This window comes from Pipistrellus hanaki (assembly GCF_964339955.1).
Source record: "Pipistrellus hanaki genome assembly, chromosome: 9".
In the NCBI taxonomy this organism is placed as follows: domain Eukaryota; kingdom Metazoa; phylum Chordata; class Mammalia; order Chiroptera; family Vespertilionidae; genus Pipistrellus; species Pipistrellus hanaki.
In genome coordinates, this window is record NC_140511.1 from 47,746,195 (window position 1) to 47,762,852 (window position 16,658).

General features: G+C 49.9%; 1 protein-coding gene and 1 pseudogene across 5 annotated transcripts in view; both read right to left on the bottom strand.

Annotated features, from left to right (window-relative positions):
- Nucleotides 1-16,658, bottom strand: part of DENND2B (DENN domain containing 2B) — a 148,501-nt gene that overhangs the window by 89,458 nt on the left and 42,385 nt on the right. Inside the window, exon 3 of one of the 4 annotated variants that reach the window (XM_084893471.1) lies at nucleotides 10,211-10,299. The exons of 2 other annotated variants lie outside the window; for them this stretch is intronic. The gene's annotated coding sequence lies outside the window, so the exon portion shown is untranslated. Of the gene's footprint in view, nucleotides 1-9,481; nucleotides 9,748-10,210; nucleotides 10,300-16,658 lie in introns of those variants that run through there. One more of the 4 variants, XM_084893472.1, reaches the window with a different exon arrangement.
- LOC311628435 (small ribosomal subunit protein uS8-like) lies at nucleotides 1,935-3,735 on the bottom strand (annotated as a pseudogene). Its single transcript has 2 exons — nucleotides 3,708-3,735; nucleotides 1,935-2,883 (listed from the first exon to the last, which is right to left on the bottom strand). The product of its transcript is annotated as a small ribosomal subunit protein uS8-like (transcript).

Genomic DNA, 16,658 nt, shown 5'->3' on the forward strand with positions numbered 1-16,658 from the left:
AGCGAAAGTTTCTGCTTCTTGCAGTTGGAGAAGGAAATCTCTTTATAATTACACTTGCAGATAAGATGCACCAAGCTGTGTGTGCTGCGCATTCCCGTTAGGAACAGATTAGGACCTCCTCGGCTCAATCCCCCGCGCTTCTGAGCGGTCTGAGCGGTCACTGCTGGGGCCGGGAGTCCGCACGTCTCTTGGGAAGACAAAGTGCCAGGAGCTTTAGGACACCGCCGACTGTCTTAGCCACCTGCCCGCCCTTCACACCTCGCTGTCTGTCTGAGTTCACACTCTCCGTTAGCCCAGGTCCTATCTTGCTCTTTTATACAAGGTTCTGCCATGTCCCGACTCCAGGGCCATGCAATATACATTACTAATCAGAGAGGGGCCTTTCAATGGACATGCTCCTTTGGTTCACCCAGATTCCCCTCTGGTTTATATACGGCTTCACCACAGCAAAGTCCCGGAGCTATGCTCTCTAGGTACTGCCTAGGGGGCACCACTAGTATGACTGCTCTGCTCAGACTAGATATCTGCCTAAGAAATCGATCAGGGCTGGGGGACCTTTTTTCTGCCAAGGGCCATTTGGATATTTGTAACATCATTCAAGGGCCATACAAAATTATCAACTTAAAAATTAGCCTGCTGTATTTGGTAAAACGTTTCATTAACTCACGCCCAGGGCCTTGGCGAGGCGAGACCAAATCATTTCTCCAGCCTTATACGGCCCTTCGGGCTGGACGCTCCCCACGGCTCAGAGAGGACGGGGATATCGCTCACATTTCTCAGCAGAACAAACCTGACAGACCAGTCACTCCGAAACAAACTCTGCTTGGCTTACAACTACAACAATTTCTTACGTTCCATTCAGCACTAGACACAAGACACTATTCTAGGCACCTGATACTTAGGCCTCAACCCCATGCAATTATACAGAAGAGGCACTGGGGCAGGGGCAGGCTAAGTAACCTATGTGAGGTTGCACAGTCAGTAAGTGACAGAGCCAGAATTTGACCCCATCGGTCCAGAGCCCAGGCTCTAAACATTACACTTTCATTGGATGACGCTTCCCCCTAACACACGCGTTTCTCTTTGAGCACCACTGGCTCACTCAAAACTCTAAAGGAGAGAGAGAGAGTCAGTCACAGAACACAGCAATTTTTCTCCACTGAGAGGAGGAAGCAGGGACGGCCATGTTTATCCACAGAGCGGGTCTAAGTCTATACAGCGGAACAAATGAGGATTCTACACGTTGACCCAAATTTTCCCAGCAGCACCCAGCGAAACCCACCTCCTTCTCACAGGCCTGGTGGGCTTCCTGGCTTCCTAAGGGCTGGAGCCTCTCTGCAAGCTGTGGGAGCCCAGCCCTGTGCATCTGCGAACATGTTCCCGACTCTCCGGGTCATGAGGATGAAGTAGAAATGCTTCCTTGAATCCAGCTGCTGGGTTTTTGTTTTTTAAAGTTCCTCAAATAGTTTTAAAGCATAAACTATATATGTTGGCCAATTTCAGGAGATGAAATGTATAGGATATTATACTTAATTTCATAGATAGAACTTCAGAGAATCGAACTGAAAAATAAGTCAGAATGTTGATGGAAACACTCAGTCCAAACCTCCCACTTTCTAAAAGTGGAAAATGAGGCCTAGAAAAGTCAAATTACACCCCAGGGTCACCCAGCCAGTCACAGGTAGAGCCGAGACTAAAGCTCAGGTCTGCGGTCTACCTGGGCAGGGCTCCCTCTTCTGCTAAAGGCAGGCAAAAATAAAAATAAATAAATAAATAAATAAATAAATAAATAAATAAATAAATAAATATTAAAAAATGCATGGCCCCACCATCCAGAACTGAAATATCATTGCTGACATGTACACATGAGGAACTATTTGACATTGAAATTGGGTCTCAAAAAAACTGGTGACCCAGAGAGAAGCTCACTCCAGACTGATGCATATGCCTTTCAGCATAACGATTATTGCTTGTCTCATCTTTTATTCTTATAAGTATATTTCCAGTAGGACATGATCTCACTCATCTAGGGGAAATGGTGAACAGCATAGACTGATGAATAAGAACAGACCCAGAGATAAGGAGCCATGGGTCAAACTGTTGGACCTCAGAGGGAGGGTGGGAATAAAAGGGAGAGATCAACCAAAGGACTTATGTGCACACATATGAGCCTAACCAGTGGTCAAGGACAATTGGGGGGTGGGGGCATGAGAGGAGGGGGATTGGAATGGGGGGTTGAGGACAAATATGTGATACCTTAATCAATAAAGAAATTAATTTTTAAAAAATGCATGGCGGGAGAGATCTCTAACAACAGCAGCAGCTGGCATTCACTGAGAGCATATTCATGCCAGGAACCCTAGTTATACTATAAGTGCTTTACATAAACCAACTCATTTAACCCTTACAACAAACTTTTTTCTCCTGTGAGGCGTTTTACTTGCACATTTGCATTACATTGCTAGAAAAAGAATCCCAAGATTTTCCCTCCTGTGTGTTTCCTTCTTGCTTCTTCATGGTCCATGATGCCCGCTGAGGTTGGCAGTACAATAAGACTAAAGTGACAGGGCATAAGCAGGTTGTCCTGCCGTTTTTCTAGATCTTTCAGTGGCACATCAAATCTGGGGCTGTTTATTCCACACTAGTTTAACCTGCCTGTGAGGTTCACAACAATTTCCCCAGTTCTGGGATCATCAATAACTTCAAATTTGCCAATGTAACCATGCCTCATCGCCACAGTTAGAAACTGGCTGGTGACTTTGGAGCACGGCCTAATAAGAACCTGGCATCTGCCTCTCTTTTCAGCATTGTCAGTGCTCTTCAGAGCCTCAGCCAGTACATTCGTGTGTATGATTATGGCGGCATAGAAAGATGGCGGAAAGACTACAACAAACTTTTTTTTTTTTAAATATATTTTTTATTGATTTTTTTACAGAGAGGAAGGGAGAGAGATATAGAGAGCTAGAAACGTCGGTGAGAGAGAAACCTTGACCAGCTGCCTCTTACACACCCCCTACCGGGGATGTGCCCGCAACCAATGTGCATGCCCTTGACCGGAATCAAACCTGGGACCTTTCAATCCGCAGACCAACGCTCTACCACTGAGCCAAACCGGTTTCAGCTACAACAAACTTTTGAGATGAGTAACAATACTCCCAACTTGCAGGTGAAGACACTGAGATTTACAGAGATTAATTGGCCAGAGGTCCACAGATAGGAAGAAAAGAAAAGCCACATGACGAGTCTCCAGAGCTGGCTGCTCTGAGCCTGTGCTCTAAGCTGGGTGGTGGAGGAGACATCCATGGGATTCATGGAAGTGGAGAGAGGAGTGGATGTGTCCAGAGCGCTAGGAGCAGCTGGCGAAGGGCCTCCAGTGCTGGGTTAAGGACTGCAGGCGCCCCCCAGGGGCTGGCCGACAGGAAAGGGGCAGGCAAGAAGCAGTCCTAGTCTCCCCTGATCATTGAGGGTTAGCATCCTACAGGCTGATAAAGCTGAGCCTGTGAAGCTGGTTGGAGAAGGACCACCTCAGAGACACTCCAGGGGCCTTGATAGAAAGATGAAGAAAATGCAAAGTGGAAACTCCTACTACAAGAAGAACCTGATTTGGCCAGCACAGGAACCCCAGCCTGACTAAGAGGTGCCAGCCTTACTCCCTTGGAAATGCTGCTCTAAGTTGGTAACGATAATGGAAAGCACTGGACACCTACCAGGTGCCAGGCTCTGGGCTGAGAGCATGGCAGGTGTCATTCCATGCCGTCATCCCCAGACCCCAACAAGCTGAGTACTATCACTATATCCATTTTACAGATGCTGCGCAGAAAACTGAGACTCAGAGAGATTAAATAACTTGCCTGAGGTCACAAGGTCACACAGTTAGTAAGTAGTACTGTCAGGTTCTAAATGGAGGCTTGTAAGGCCCCTGAGCTCCAGCTCTAATCACGGCACCACACCAAATGCAAAAGACTCATATGAAGTGCAAATGGTTCCATCAGAGCTGCTCTAAGGCAGCACCGTGCACTCACTGACCATCCAGTGGAACAAACACATTACAGATTGATTCGTTTAAAAGTAATCTATTACAACTCGGTTATCAGAACCCCATAAAGGGGCCAGTGTTCCAGGACACAAGTGAGCGCATCAAAATTCAGTTCCTGCCGAAACCAGTTTGGCTCAGTGGATAGAGCATCAGCCTGCAGACTGGAAGGTCCCAGTTTCGATTCCAGTCAAGGGCATGTATCTTGGTTGCGGGCACATCCCCGGTCGGGGGTGTGCAGGAAGCAGCTGATCGATGTTTCTCTCTCATCACTGGTTTTTCTAACTCTCTATCCCTCTCTCTTCCTCTCTGTAAAAAATCAGTAAAATATATTTTTTTAAAAAGAAAAAAAAAATCAGTCCCTTCCATGAAGTGAAGTCGTTCTAAAACCCAGGCGACTTCATAATTTTCTTTCCAATTTTCTCATTTCCCTTTTCCTATCACCCCCCTCCCGTACACCCCATCTTCTGACACTCTCAGAAAAGCTTTGACACAGGCCGAGAACCCTCGCCCTCCTCATATTTCCAGTCCTTTCGTTGGCTCCCTTCCATCATTCAGACCGTGCCTTAAATGCTTTACATCAGCATCTGAGTGTCGGACCCTCCTTCTTTTTCCCAGCCTAAAGCATGAGAGAGTCATTAACCCTGCCACCAAAACCCAACACTTTGGCAGATCTATAGTTGTTCTCCTCTCTTAATCACACCAAGGCCCACTCTGGGGAGGAAAGAACCACAACATCTACTACAGCATATATGGGCATGAGGACCACACTTGATACTTTTTTAGATCTTACCCAGCTCTTGGCCCAGATCCTCTGTGTTCAGTGACTAAATGGGTGAAATGAAATGGGTGAACAGACCAAGACAGCATATGGGCACCAGAGACGCTGCCAAGCCCAAGAGCAAATGAACAGGAGTGTCAATCGCCATGCCAGCCACCCCCACCCACCCCGGTCTTCCCAGGATTTGTTACAACCTACACAGCACTGTCTCCCTGAGTCCCGTGGAGACAGGCCAGCCTTCTGCTCAACTGTGAAGGCCTCCTGGGTCCACCCAGGTAACCCTTTTCTATCTATCACCCCTGTCTTCCCTGAGAACTGTCTTCTCTCCGATCCTTCTCCCAGGGCCTCTCCCTGTTTCCTTCTAGTAGTCTTCCTCCTGTTCCAGATCATGATTCCCATAACCCTCCCTTCCTCTCGTTTTTCCCAAACAGTGCTTGGGAATCTCCAGCTCACACACAAACCCCTTCAGGGACAAGTCTCTCAGAACAAGAGTCGAGATTTTTGGAAAGTGGGTGGTTTCATAACAAGCCCTGAGGAACAGGTCAGCTCTGGCTGAGAAGGCCTCATACCCTATTTGCATATAATTCCGCCCTTTATAAGGAAAGTACAATCAACGTTCAGGCAGTTTTTATATGAGGAGGACATTGTGGTAATTTCAACAGCCCTTCAACAACAGTCTATCGGAGCCAAAAAAAATAAGAGAATAGATCTTTGGAAAAATCCCTCAATAATGTAGTCTAGACTCATGTAACATCTTCCTCTCCCCTACACCTACACACACCACACACACACACACACACACACACACACACCACAACAATTTTCTAGGGCCTATGGCTAGAAACAGAGACCCCAGGTTTTTTCAATCAGACAATATTCCGTGGCATGTTCCCCTAAGACAGATGTCCCCAGCATTTCCCCCCACCCACCTACCGAGACTCATGTACGCAGCGTCTCCTCCCAGCATAAAATAGAGGCAGAGTCTCCCTCCCCACCCCCAGAATAAGGCACTCACTAATTCGAGTTTTCCCACAGGCTTTGGAGAGAAATCCCTGCAGACCATGCCAGATGGCCTTTTTTTTTTTTTTTTTTTTCTTTCTTTCATGCCCTCCTGGCCCCTTCTCCACTTTCCATGGTTCCTCTAACTCAAAGAACTCAATTATCTGGGAGCCGATTTCCCCTCCCCTCCCCCACCAGCCCTAAGCATCCTCTCCTCCCAGCTGCTGCAGAGCACAGAAGGGCGGCCAGTCCCAACCCAGAGCCCTGCAGGGATGCTGCCTGGCCTCCCCTGGGCTCCGATACATGTTTCCTTTGCTTGGCCGCCTCAGGAAACTCTCTTGGGCCCCACACTGGACATCAGGAGTCTCTCGGGGAACAGCTAAGAGAAGCTACAGGAAGACATGCTCCTCAGTCCCTCAGTCCCAGCAGCTTGCAGGGAGGTGCTTTGGAAGGCTCCCACCTCCCTCAGGTGCAGGCAGAACTTCCCAAAAACAGGTCTTAGAATCGGAGGGGGTGGAGAATGGAGCGCAGCCTCTCTTGGTCCCAGGCCAGCCCCGTGGCTAGGACATTTGCCGTCTGGAGTGTCCCTCCAAACTGTGCACCCAAACCCTTCAGTCCAGGGACAGGAGCAGAGCCCGCAGAATTAAGGATGCTCTTGGCCTGTCCTCCAAGGTATTTCAAAGTTTCAGCTTCCTTGGGTAACTGACCATTCTCATTTTAGAGAGGAGGGAGCCCAGGGGGAGAGTGTGCAGGAAGGGGAGCTGAGGAAGGGGAAGAGAGAGAGAACAGGAATGGCCTGGGCACAGCGGGAGCCCCAGTCTACGCTGGGGACAAGTTCTCCTGCAGGCCCCAGAAGCTGCTGCGGCGACGGGATTCACCTGGAAACAGGGCTCTACTGTTTTTTAAAAAAATTTTAAAAATCTGCCTACTCTGGGTCTTTGGGGGGGGGGAGGGGTTCTTCCCAGACACCACTCCAGGTCATGGCTGGCAGGGTTCTGGTTCTGACAACAAAAGCTGAGGCCCTCCGTGGGTGCCCGGCCCCTCCCTGTATTCCCACCTAGTATACCATGATCCCTTCAGACTCCTGAGGACAGATCTGGGGTGCCCTGGCTGGCATCTCCCCTCCCCTTCAATGCTGTTCCTTGGCACAGCCCCAGGGCATATCAAGTATCTCTGCCCTTGGAATTCCCACTTCCTTGTTTCTTTCTTTCTTGTTTCTCTCTAAGCCGTAGCCACACAAGCTCCTGAAAGGGCTGCCCAGCCCCCCAGGGGCCTTCCAGAGCAGGAACTCTTCCTGCCAGTTAGAGGCCTGCCTTTCACAGGAGAGAGGAGGGCAGAGGAGAGAGAGGCCACCCTGCCCTCGCAACACAGTCTCCCCAGCAGAACCCAGCAGATGAGGGAAGCAGCCCTGGCAGGCAGCAGCCTCTCCTCCAGTTGCTGACACCGATGACAGCATACCTGCCAGGTAGCCGTGGGACACTGGGAAAGCCAGGGGTCTCTTAGAATCCCCTTCTTTGGTACTAAAACAAGTCAAGCAAGCGACCTAAGGAAAGGGTCATCTCTGAAGGTCATTCATAAGACTCAAAGCCTACAATGAACACCACTCTTTCTCAACTTCCCAACCCAAGAAAGCACTGTATTTTTCCTTCAACATCTTAAAGAAGGCTTCTAAGGTTTTTCTCATCTTTATTTATAAATGCAGAAGTAAAGGGGGGGGGGGGGCCTTGGTAAGGGGGGAGACCAGAGCAGAGAGGCAGTGACTTTCCAGAAGAGAGTTGGGCTGCCCTTCAAATTTCAACTCATCTTACACTGAATAGGTCTTGACTTGTTTAAAATTACGTTCATGGAAATTATCTCATGTGTCCCCCCCAACAACCCTGAGAAACAGTTCTATCATTATTTCCGTCCCACAGCTAATAAATCTGAAGTCAGTGAGGTCAAGGGATTTGCCTGTGTCCACCTTGAGAACCTGGCCATGGGCTCAAGTCTCCTCACCCTAGATCCATTAACTGTCTGCAGCATCCAAAGAAAGATCATCTGCTAGCATCTTCCCACGTGTGGGGCGACAGAATGGAGGGGCCCCAGCCATAAACCACGCAAGCGGAGGAGAACTGAGACCCTGGGTTCGCCCTGCCCGCCGAAGGGCCCCTGCTTCACAGGCTCCAACCCGTACATACGCTCCGCGTTCATCCCAACCAACAGCATTATCCCCCTCCCCCAGGACAACACACTTCAACCGAGCAGGGACCCCTGGAGTGCGGTAAAAAGAGGCCTCGCTTTAGAAGTGGCCCCTCTGAAGACCAGGGCCCCTGACTTCGCCCTGGTGGGCCCGCAGGCCACAACATTCACGCACACACGTCCACATTCAGGGAGCCCACAATGGGGACGGCCAGCGCTTGCATTGGCAGGCTGACCCGGAATGAATCAGAAGGCCCCCTCATTGTTTGCCAGAATACAAAAGACATTCTGTTCAGAAAGTTCAAGAAAAAGTGAAGAGCCAGGACAGCAGCTGTTCCTTCGTCCCACAGAGAAACCAAAGTCGCCTGAGGTCCAGGAGCGTAAGACGCAGCATGGCTGGGGTGGAGGCACGTCCTCTGGCGGGTCTCCCCGGCAGGGAGTGCCCTCTGCGTTAGTCCTCCTAATAAGACCCCTGACAACCTAGCCACCCCTTCACCTGTGCAAGTGCCTTTCTCACGTGTCTCCTCTCCTAGGCCACACTGCGGTCCCCACACAACCCTCCGCTAGGTCAGAACAAGTTTTACCAAAACAGAGGACAAACAGCAGGAGCACACTGCGTGCCCTGAGATCCGGTTAAAATATTAACCCTGGGAATCCGTGGACACAACCCCAGCTCCTCATGTCTCCCCTGGCAGCCTCGCTCCTGGCAGCTGTCCCCGAGGGCTCACTCTGAAATATCTGGTTAAGAAGCCTCTTTGTAGACCCTCCAACCCCAAGACCCGTCCTCTAGTACCCTTGCCACCCCAACAGATCTTTAAGGAAAGCCTGTGATGGACCTTATTAATGAGGGAGGACAGCTTGCTTCTTACGGAGCTACCTGAGAGAGACAGACAGGCAGGCAGACAGACACACAGACACACACCGACCCCCGTTTAGATATCCCTGAGACAGTCCTTCTGTCCAAATAAATGCTCCACAGAGACTTGCGACTCACCACAGGCTCCTACCTGAGTTAATTACCTTTTTTTTTTTTTTTTTTTTGTCATTATAGGTCAGACACAGCAGCATCAAGAGACAAAACAGACAGTGTTCACAGAACAAAACAGGGCCACTCAAAAGACACCGGAGTTTCCATGTAAGAACTATAAACACAATGCTGGCGTGATGAAAACTCACTTTTTTCTACATAAGATTCTTCCTGTAAAATATCCTAAGCCTTTGTTCTAAATAAAAGTAAGATGATGTTTCTATAGTGAAGTCTAAACACTTCAGGTTCAGCAAGAGTGAGATCAGCTAGACTTGCAAAAGTCAAGAAAACTGGCTGTATCCCTCCCTCCTTGAGCTAATAGAATCCAACTGTGGGAGCATGACATCATTCCTGAGCCCCCAGCCCTGAGCAGAGAGCGCAGACACTCGCCTGCCTCCCAGAAAGCAGCCCAAGACCACGGTCAGGGCAGGAGGGAAACGGCCCGGCCCGGAGCAGACCTTACCTGGGAGTGCCGGTGCTTTCCTGCCCACTCCATTCTCGGCAGAGTCTGGCTCACACCACAGTCTGTCAGGGAGCCCGGGGCCCCCAAATCCACTCACTGGAGCTCTGATACCTGTTGCGAGCTTCCCACAGCGCCTTCCTCTGACCTTTCGTGGTGCTCCTTCCAGCCAAATGAGCAGAGCCCTGCTAGCCGGCCAGGCCAGTTGCCATGGAGACCCTGTTCTCGCCAGCACTCGCTTGCTGTGCGCTCGCTCTCTCTCTCTCTCTCTCTCTCTCTCTCTCTCTCTCTCTCTCCCCCCCCCCCCCCCCCTCACTCTCTAGCTCTGGGAGGCTTCCATGAAACAGCACTGTCTTTTGATCAGCTCGGTTTTTGCACGCATTCCACTCCTCCTACCTCCCGTCCAGTCAAACAAGGCTCTGGGCTGCTCCTGGGAACTTGCTTAAACAGCTCAGAGGGGAGAAGGGAGAAGACAGTGAGTGGACTTGTTTTCCTCCCCTCCAGTGTCTCATTTTTTTATAACTTGGAAGAATCCTGGCCGGGGGGGGGGGGGGGGGGGTAGCTGGAGCACTTGGAGGGGAAGCAAGCCCTTCCTCTGGGTCCTGGATACAGGCAGGAGGACCCAGATGCATTGCCTTGACTTGTTTGTGCACTTGGGATTTTCCCGGCAGCAGCTGAGGCGGAAATGCATTCACATCCCAGGAGCTCGCCTGGACTGGCCTCTCTGCTTACCTTGCTGCCTGCCCAGGTCGTGGCGGTGGTTTTAACCAGTGCAGGGCCTCATGGTATTAGTGCTGGTGCCCAAGCAGTCTCTCATCTTCCTGCAATGAAGAGGAAAGACACTACGTCAGGACCAGTGAGAGTCCTGGGGAAGTCCAGAGTCGTAGCCCAAGCAGCAAAGGTGACAGACACATATCCTCATCTCTCTTCCCTGCTCTGAGCCTGCAGCTACAGCTCAGGCTTCCTGTGAGCTGCTGTCATGACCAGTAACAGTATCACTTCTGTCCAGGAGAGAGCACAGTGCCTAGGACACAGCAGGCCCTCTAAGTTTATGAGCATTTATGCTTTGTAACCTTCTTCTACATGCACTATTTGGTCTGATCCTCAAAACCTTTTGAAATGTACTGGACCGATACTGCCATTTTATAAATGGGAAAACTGAGGCTCAGAAAGATCAAATGTTTAGTCCACAATTACAAAGCTAGTTGTGCAGTTGAAGAACTGAGAGGAGAGAGCAGTCCACTGCCACCTAGTCCAGTGCCCTTTCTGCTAAAGTGCACTGCCATGTGATCTCACAAACTAACAACTTTTTTGATACAAGGCTGGGTCCCAGGGGAAGGTGGAGAATCTTTTTGTTGTTGTTGTTAATGCTCATCCGAGGATATTTTTTTCCATTGATATTTTAAAGAGAATGGAAGGGTAAGGAAAGGAAGGAGAAAGGGAGAAAGGGAGAGAGGCTCCCAGTTGAAGCCTCCCACACAGGCTCCAACTGGGGCTGGATGCTGAGCCTGCAATGGAGGTACACGCCCTTGACTGTAATCAAACCCACGACCCTCTGTCCACAGGGCAATGCTCTAACCCACATGTGTCAAACACAAGGCCCGCGGGCCAAATCCAGCCCGCCAGGCCTTGCAATGTGGCCCGCACCGTGCTGTCATCACTGCACTCCGCTGTCAGTTTATGACATTGTCAGTTTATGACTGTTCAGTAAACCATTCGGCCCGCGATTTAGGCTGGATTTTAGATTTTGGCCCCTTCTCTGATTGAGTTCGACACCCCTACAGTCTAAGCAACTGCCTAGAGAATCTTTCTGAGTAATGGTGACGTAGGCCTGACCTTTTAGTCTGAAGACGCTATGATAGCACCTATGAGATGTGGACGTACTGGTGCACATTTTAGAGGCAAAAAGTCCTGCTCTATAGCTATAAATTATCGTATATTTTTTCCAAAATACTCTCACAATTCTTGACTCATCTGTTCAACACAATAGGCCTGAAAGTTAGGGCTGGTATTATCGTACTAATTCAACTGTTTTTGTTTTTAAAAATACAAGAGGGGTCAAATGACTTGAGCCAGGTCACAGAACCAGAAAATAGCAGATCTAGAACAGCAGTCACTGATTGGAGGTCTGAAAGATTAGCTACCGCTGATCTAGAAATTATTCCAAAGCCTGCGGACTCCCTTCCATATATATTAAGCAGACTAGTTCCAAGAGCACCAGGCAGGGCAAGAGTCAGAAGGCCTTGGCAGTGCCTGGCTCAACCACCAGGCCTTGTGCAACTGGGCAAGTCATCTAACCTCAGCTTCCATCTATAAAACCTATCCAAACTGATAGGGCTGAGATGAGCCTACAAAGTGTTAATGTGTGAAAGTCAGCTGCTCTTCACCACAAACAACAAAACCCTGGAACAGTTGTTCTCTCCCTCCACCGCCCCTCAAAGAAGAAGACACAGAGCCTCAAAGAGGGTACACACCCGATCACCCACTGAAATGCCCAACCTGACCCCCAGGGCCCCTCGGAAATCCCTCACTGGCCCTGGGGTCCCAAGTCTGCAAAGGAAGAGAGAATGAAACAAGTGCAAGGCCATCGAATCACTCAGGTTTTCCTTCTTCCCACTCCCAACAGGCATCTCATCCCATCCCAGGTCAGGTTCTCCTCCTGACCTTCCACAAGCACAGTCCACTGGCCAGTCTCCGTACTGAGAAAGCAGAGGTGATGCCCATCCGTTTCTAAAAGAAGGTATTATTCACATTATCACCGATATAATATTGTACCAAGAGTTCCTGAGCCACTGCCATATGCCAGGCATTTTCCCAAGAAGTATGAGGGGCAAGGGGCCAAGGCCGAGTCCTGAAGCTGGTACAAGTGAGTCTTGAAAGCAATCTAAAACTTCAAAAAGGCCTCCAGACCTGACAGAGAATGCAGGCCCTGCTCCCCCTAGTGGCATACTGGGGTTATACAGGTTCCTTAGGGCCTGTCTGCAGCCCAGAGAGGGCTTCTGTGAGGCTGGATGCAGATCAATCCTACCTGACCTGTCCTGAGGGTAGGGCTCTTACAGCCTTACGCGGTGTAGTACCTGTTGAGAAGCCCGCAGGCACACTGTGCCAGCAACCCGGGAGACAACCGTCTCTACCTCTCTCCCCCCACATCCAATCCATTGACCAATTCCAAATAACTCTACTTCCAAAATACGTCTTTCACCTGTCCATTTTCTCTGCTTCTCCAATGCCACCCCAGTCTCTCCCCTTATTTATGGTAAAAAACCTCCCAACTGGCCCAGCTTCTATTCCTGCCCTCACAACTCCCTTCCCTGTGAAACCGTCTGAATCACCCTTTTAAACCAGCTTGTGTCATTTCCCAGTGCACTTAGGATTAAAGTCAAAATCCTTACCGGGACCTCTGAGGCTCAGCCCGATCCTTCTCTAGCCTCCTCAAAGCACGTTTCCTGCCCTCCCCCAGCTGTGTGCTGGCTACACAGGCTTTCTTGTAGTTTCCCCCAAACGCCCAGATTTTTTCCAGGTTGTTCCCCATCGCGTGGGGCACTCCCCCACACCCGCCTTAGCCTGGCTGACGCTTACTCACCATGCCTCGACTTGCCTCTCCCCTCCTCAGGGAACTCCTCCACGGTCCTCCGATCTGAATGAGAACTTAATCCTTCACAGCACTCGCCATGGTTTGTTTTTGCCCATTTGTGCACTATCTTGCTTCATGTCAGTCTTCCCCCATGATTCCGTAAGAGCAGGCACCTGGGCTGTTTTTTGGTAACCACCGTATTTCCTGTATTTAGTACAGGGCCCACCTCACAGCTGGCATTCACTAAATATTTGCTTAGATGAATGCATAAAATCCCATTTCTTTCTATCCTACAGGAAGGAGAAACTTAGAGAACAGCCATTTCATGTCACTCACTGTATCTTTTCATAGATGAACAAACTGTAATTACATGTCCTTCCCTCATGTGCTCTGCCTATGGGCCCCATTGGAAATTCCTGTAAAGTCTCCCTGTGGTCTGTTTCCCAGAACATCCTTGGTAAGGTCACTCTTCTCAGGACGCGCTCCCGGCTTTTACAGCTTCTCCCGTTACCAGAGTGCCCGCTCACAGGCCCTCCACTGCCAGCGCCAGCGCCAAACCGAACAGATCGGCCCGACTCCCATAGATGAGAAGGTCCTCTCGAGTCAGCTCCATTCAGGCACAAAAACACGTTCCCTTCCACTGGGCAGGTCACTGTGCTTACAGAAAATACATTTTTACTTTAAAAAATAAATAAGAGCTGAAACCGGTTTGGCTCAGTGGATAGAGCGTCGGCCTGTGGACTGAAAGGTCCCAGGTTCGATTCTGGTCAAGGGCATGTAAACTTAGGTGTGGGCACATCCCCAGTACGGGGTGTGCAAGAGGCAGCTGATCAATGATTCTCATCGATGTTTCTAACTGTCTATCCCTCTCTCTTCCTCTCTCTAAAAAATCAATAAAAATATATTAAATAAATAAATAAGAAGTCATTTTATGTTTTAAAAATTCGGAGACGGTCGTAAAAGTTTTGGGGAAAAAAACAAAACACCTTTTTTCGTTACTGAAAAGAAATTTTGAAAACTATTGTCTGGAGGTAGGGGGGCAGGGATACTGAGGCCTAAATAAGAGCAGGAGCAGCGTGCCTAAGTCCAAGCCCCCTCTCATGAGCTACATTACCACAAAGTCTGAAGCCCCTTCTGGCTTCATCTCCTGCCCACAATTCCCCTGCCACCACCACCCACTCTAGGCAAGCCACAGCACCCCGCCTAGTGCCCCGAAGACAGCATGTTCCTCTCCCGGCCCTCACCTCTCAGCCGTTACCTCCACCTGAGTGTCTCTCCTCCCCCAGCCAGCAAAACCTGGTTACCTTCAACGCCCAACTCCGTTAACACGTCCTCTGTGAAACATTTCTAGATCTCCTGGCAGAATGTCCACGCTGCAAGCCACAGCAGCTTGAAGACGCCTTTATTATGGTATTTACATCACGTTATCACTGTTACTTGTACCCCTGTCTCCCTCACAGTCATGAACCCCGTAAGTTTTATCCACGTTAGTATTTCATGCACAGTGGACAATCAATTAACGTGAGGGAGATAAATGAATCACTGAAAAAGCCTAAACAAACACACAACAACACAGAAACAGGGGCCTCTCCATAAGATGAGGGAATTTTGGTGGATAGACTTATGTTGTACCAAGAGAATATTTATCTACTGGAATGTGATAATTAGATTCTAGACATGGGTCACTAGAAGACTTTATCGTATTTTCTTCTCTCTTTAAAAACAACTGATTACCTCCTCAATAATGTTCCTCTCACATCAATGTTTCTCTCTCCTCTCTCTCTCTCTCTCTCTCTCTCTCTCTCTCTCTCTCTCCCTCCCTCCCTCCCTCCCTCCCTCCTTCCCTCCCTCCCTCCCTCTTTCCCTCCTTCCTCCCTTTCCTCTTCTCTTCTCCTTTTTTTTTTTTTCCCTCTCTCTCTCTCTCCATCACCTCTCCTTCCTCTATCTCTAAAACTCAGGAAACATAGCCTCAGGTGAGGATTAAAAATAATAATAAAACAACTGAAATTCTTCTGTACCTGAAAACAGAGGAGCAGAAGTAATCTTTTAAAGTCACTCCTCTCTTTGGGGATTAAAGGAAGGTTCAAGAAAAGTGAGCTGTTGTTTTAACACACTGGCTGGATCTTAGAATGCCTGAGATGCAACAGCACCTCAGATCCTCTGGAGAGGCTAGCTCCCCACGCCCATCAGGTTGGGGTCCAGCAGCGTCTCGCCTGAAGACACCCAGTTCTACCCAAGCGTGTGTCCTGCCCAATTCTTCTACCCTGGACTCTGGCTGCCATGAGAGCAGGCAGCTTTTGTTCTAGAGCCCTTTTAGGACTTTGATTTTCCTTTCCCACCTCTGAGAGGCAGTGTGGACAGGGAACTCAAAACCCAGGAGGGAGTCAGCACCCTGGAGCCCAGGTCCTGCTTTCTGGGTGCTGAGATCTGGAGCAAGTCCCTGTTCCCCTTACAGACTTCCTGCAGATAAGGAGAGGGTTGTTGGGACTACTGTTCTCCAAGGGTCCTTCTAGCTGGGATGGTCTAGTCCCAGTCACCTAGTCCCAGTGCTTTCTGAATGAGTCCAAAGCAGCACAGAGAGCTTGTTTCAGGGGCTGCAGAGCCTCCATCTAACCCTCTCAGCAGAGCCCCTGGCTTGGGGCTCTGGACTCATCTGCCTGGGATCACAGAGAAGCCTGTCACCAACAAAGGCAGCCTTTCCTCGAGGAAAAGAGGGGAGTCCGGCTTCCTGCCTGGAGAAGAGAGGCGCCAAACACGGGGTGTGGAGGGCAGGGAATGGCCGGGGAAGTGCCTGGAAGAAGACTGAGGCTCGGCCAGGGACTCCCGCCGAGCCATCTTCCGACACAAAGCCGCCCTCACAAAGCAGAAGAACTGGCACTAAGTTCTCTTGGAAGACAATCTGCCTCCTGCAAATCAAGCAGACTCTTTTCATGGGCACTGCGAGGGCCTTTTTAATCAATGAATTAAATGCCTCCCTCCAGATGGCAAGCCCAGTCCTCCTCTGTCTGAGAGCCACATCTGGCAGGACCTCCAGAGTGCTGGCTACTGCTACACATGCTCGCATGCACAGCCTTCCTGGGAAAACAGAGAGATGCCCATTCATGCCGAAGTCCTGGCATGTGTGGAAGGGAATCTCCCAGGTCCTATTCCTGTCCTAATCCCACCTGCCTCCCACCCATCTTCCACCCCCTCACCCTCCCAAATCCCCCCTCCCGGACCCACCAACCAAGCCTAAGGCTCCAAACTAGAAAAGTGTGGGATTCAGACTATAATTATCCCATAATAGATCCCACCGCCCGGTGGTGATACGGTTACGGGACATCTTAGCGCTGGGTTCAGTGCTCTCCGGCCGTCTGCCAGCCTTCCAGCCCGAGTTCACCCCCACTCAGCTCAGCTCTCAACGCGAAGCTCAAAGTTCAGGTCCCAGGGCACAGGTACTCAGTGGCTCAATCCAGTCTCATAGAGTATCTGTCACAATGCTCAACTGTGGGCTACCTTCCTGGAACTTCTCAGATCCACAGGCCTTTGACCACTGCCCCTGAAATCCGAGCATGTTAACACTGGGCCACGCAAACACAGCCTTGGGGCCAGGCAAGACTGTACCGA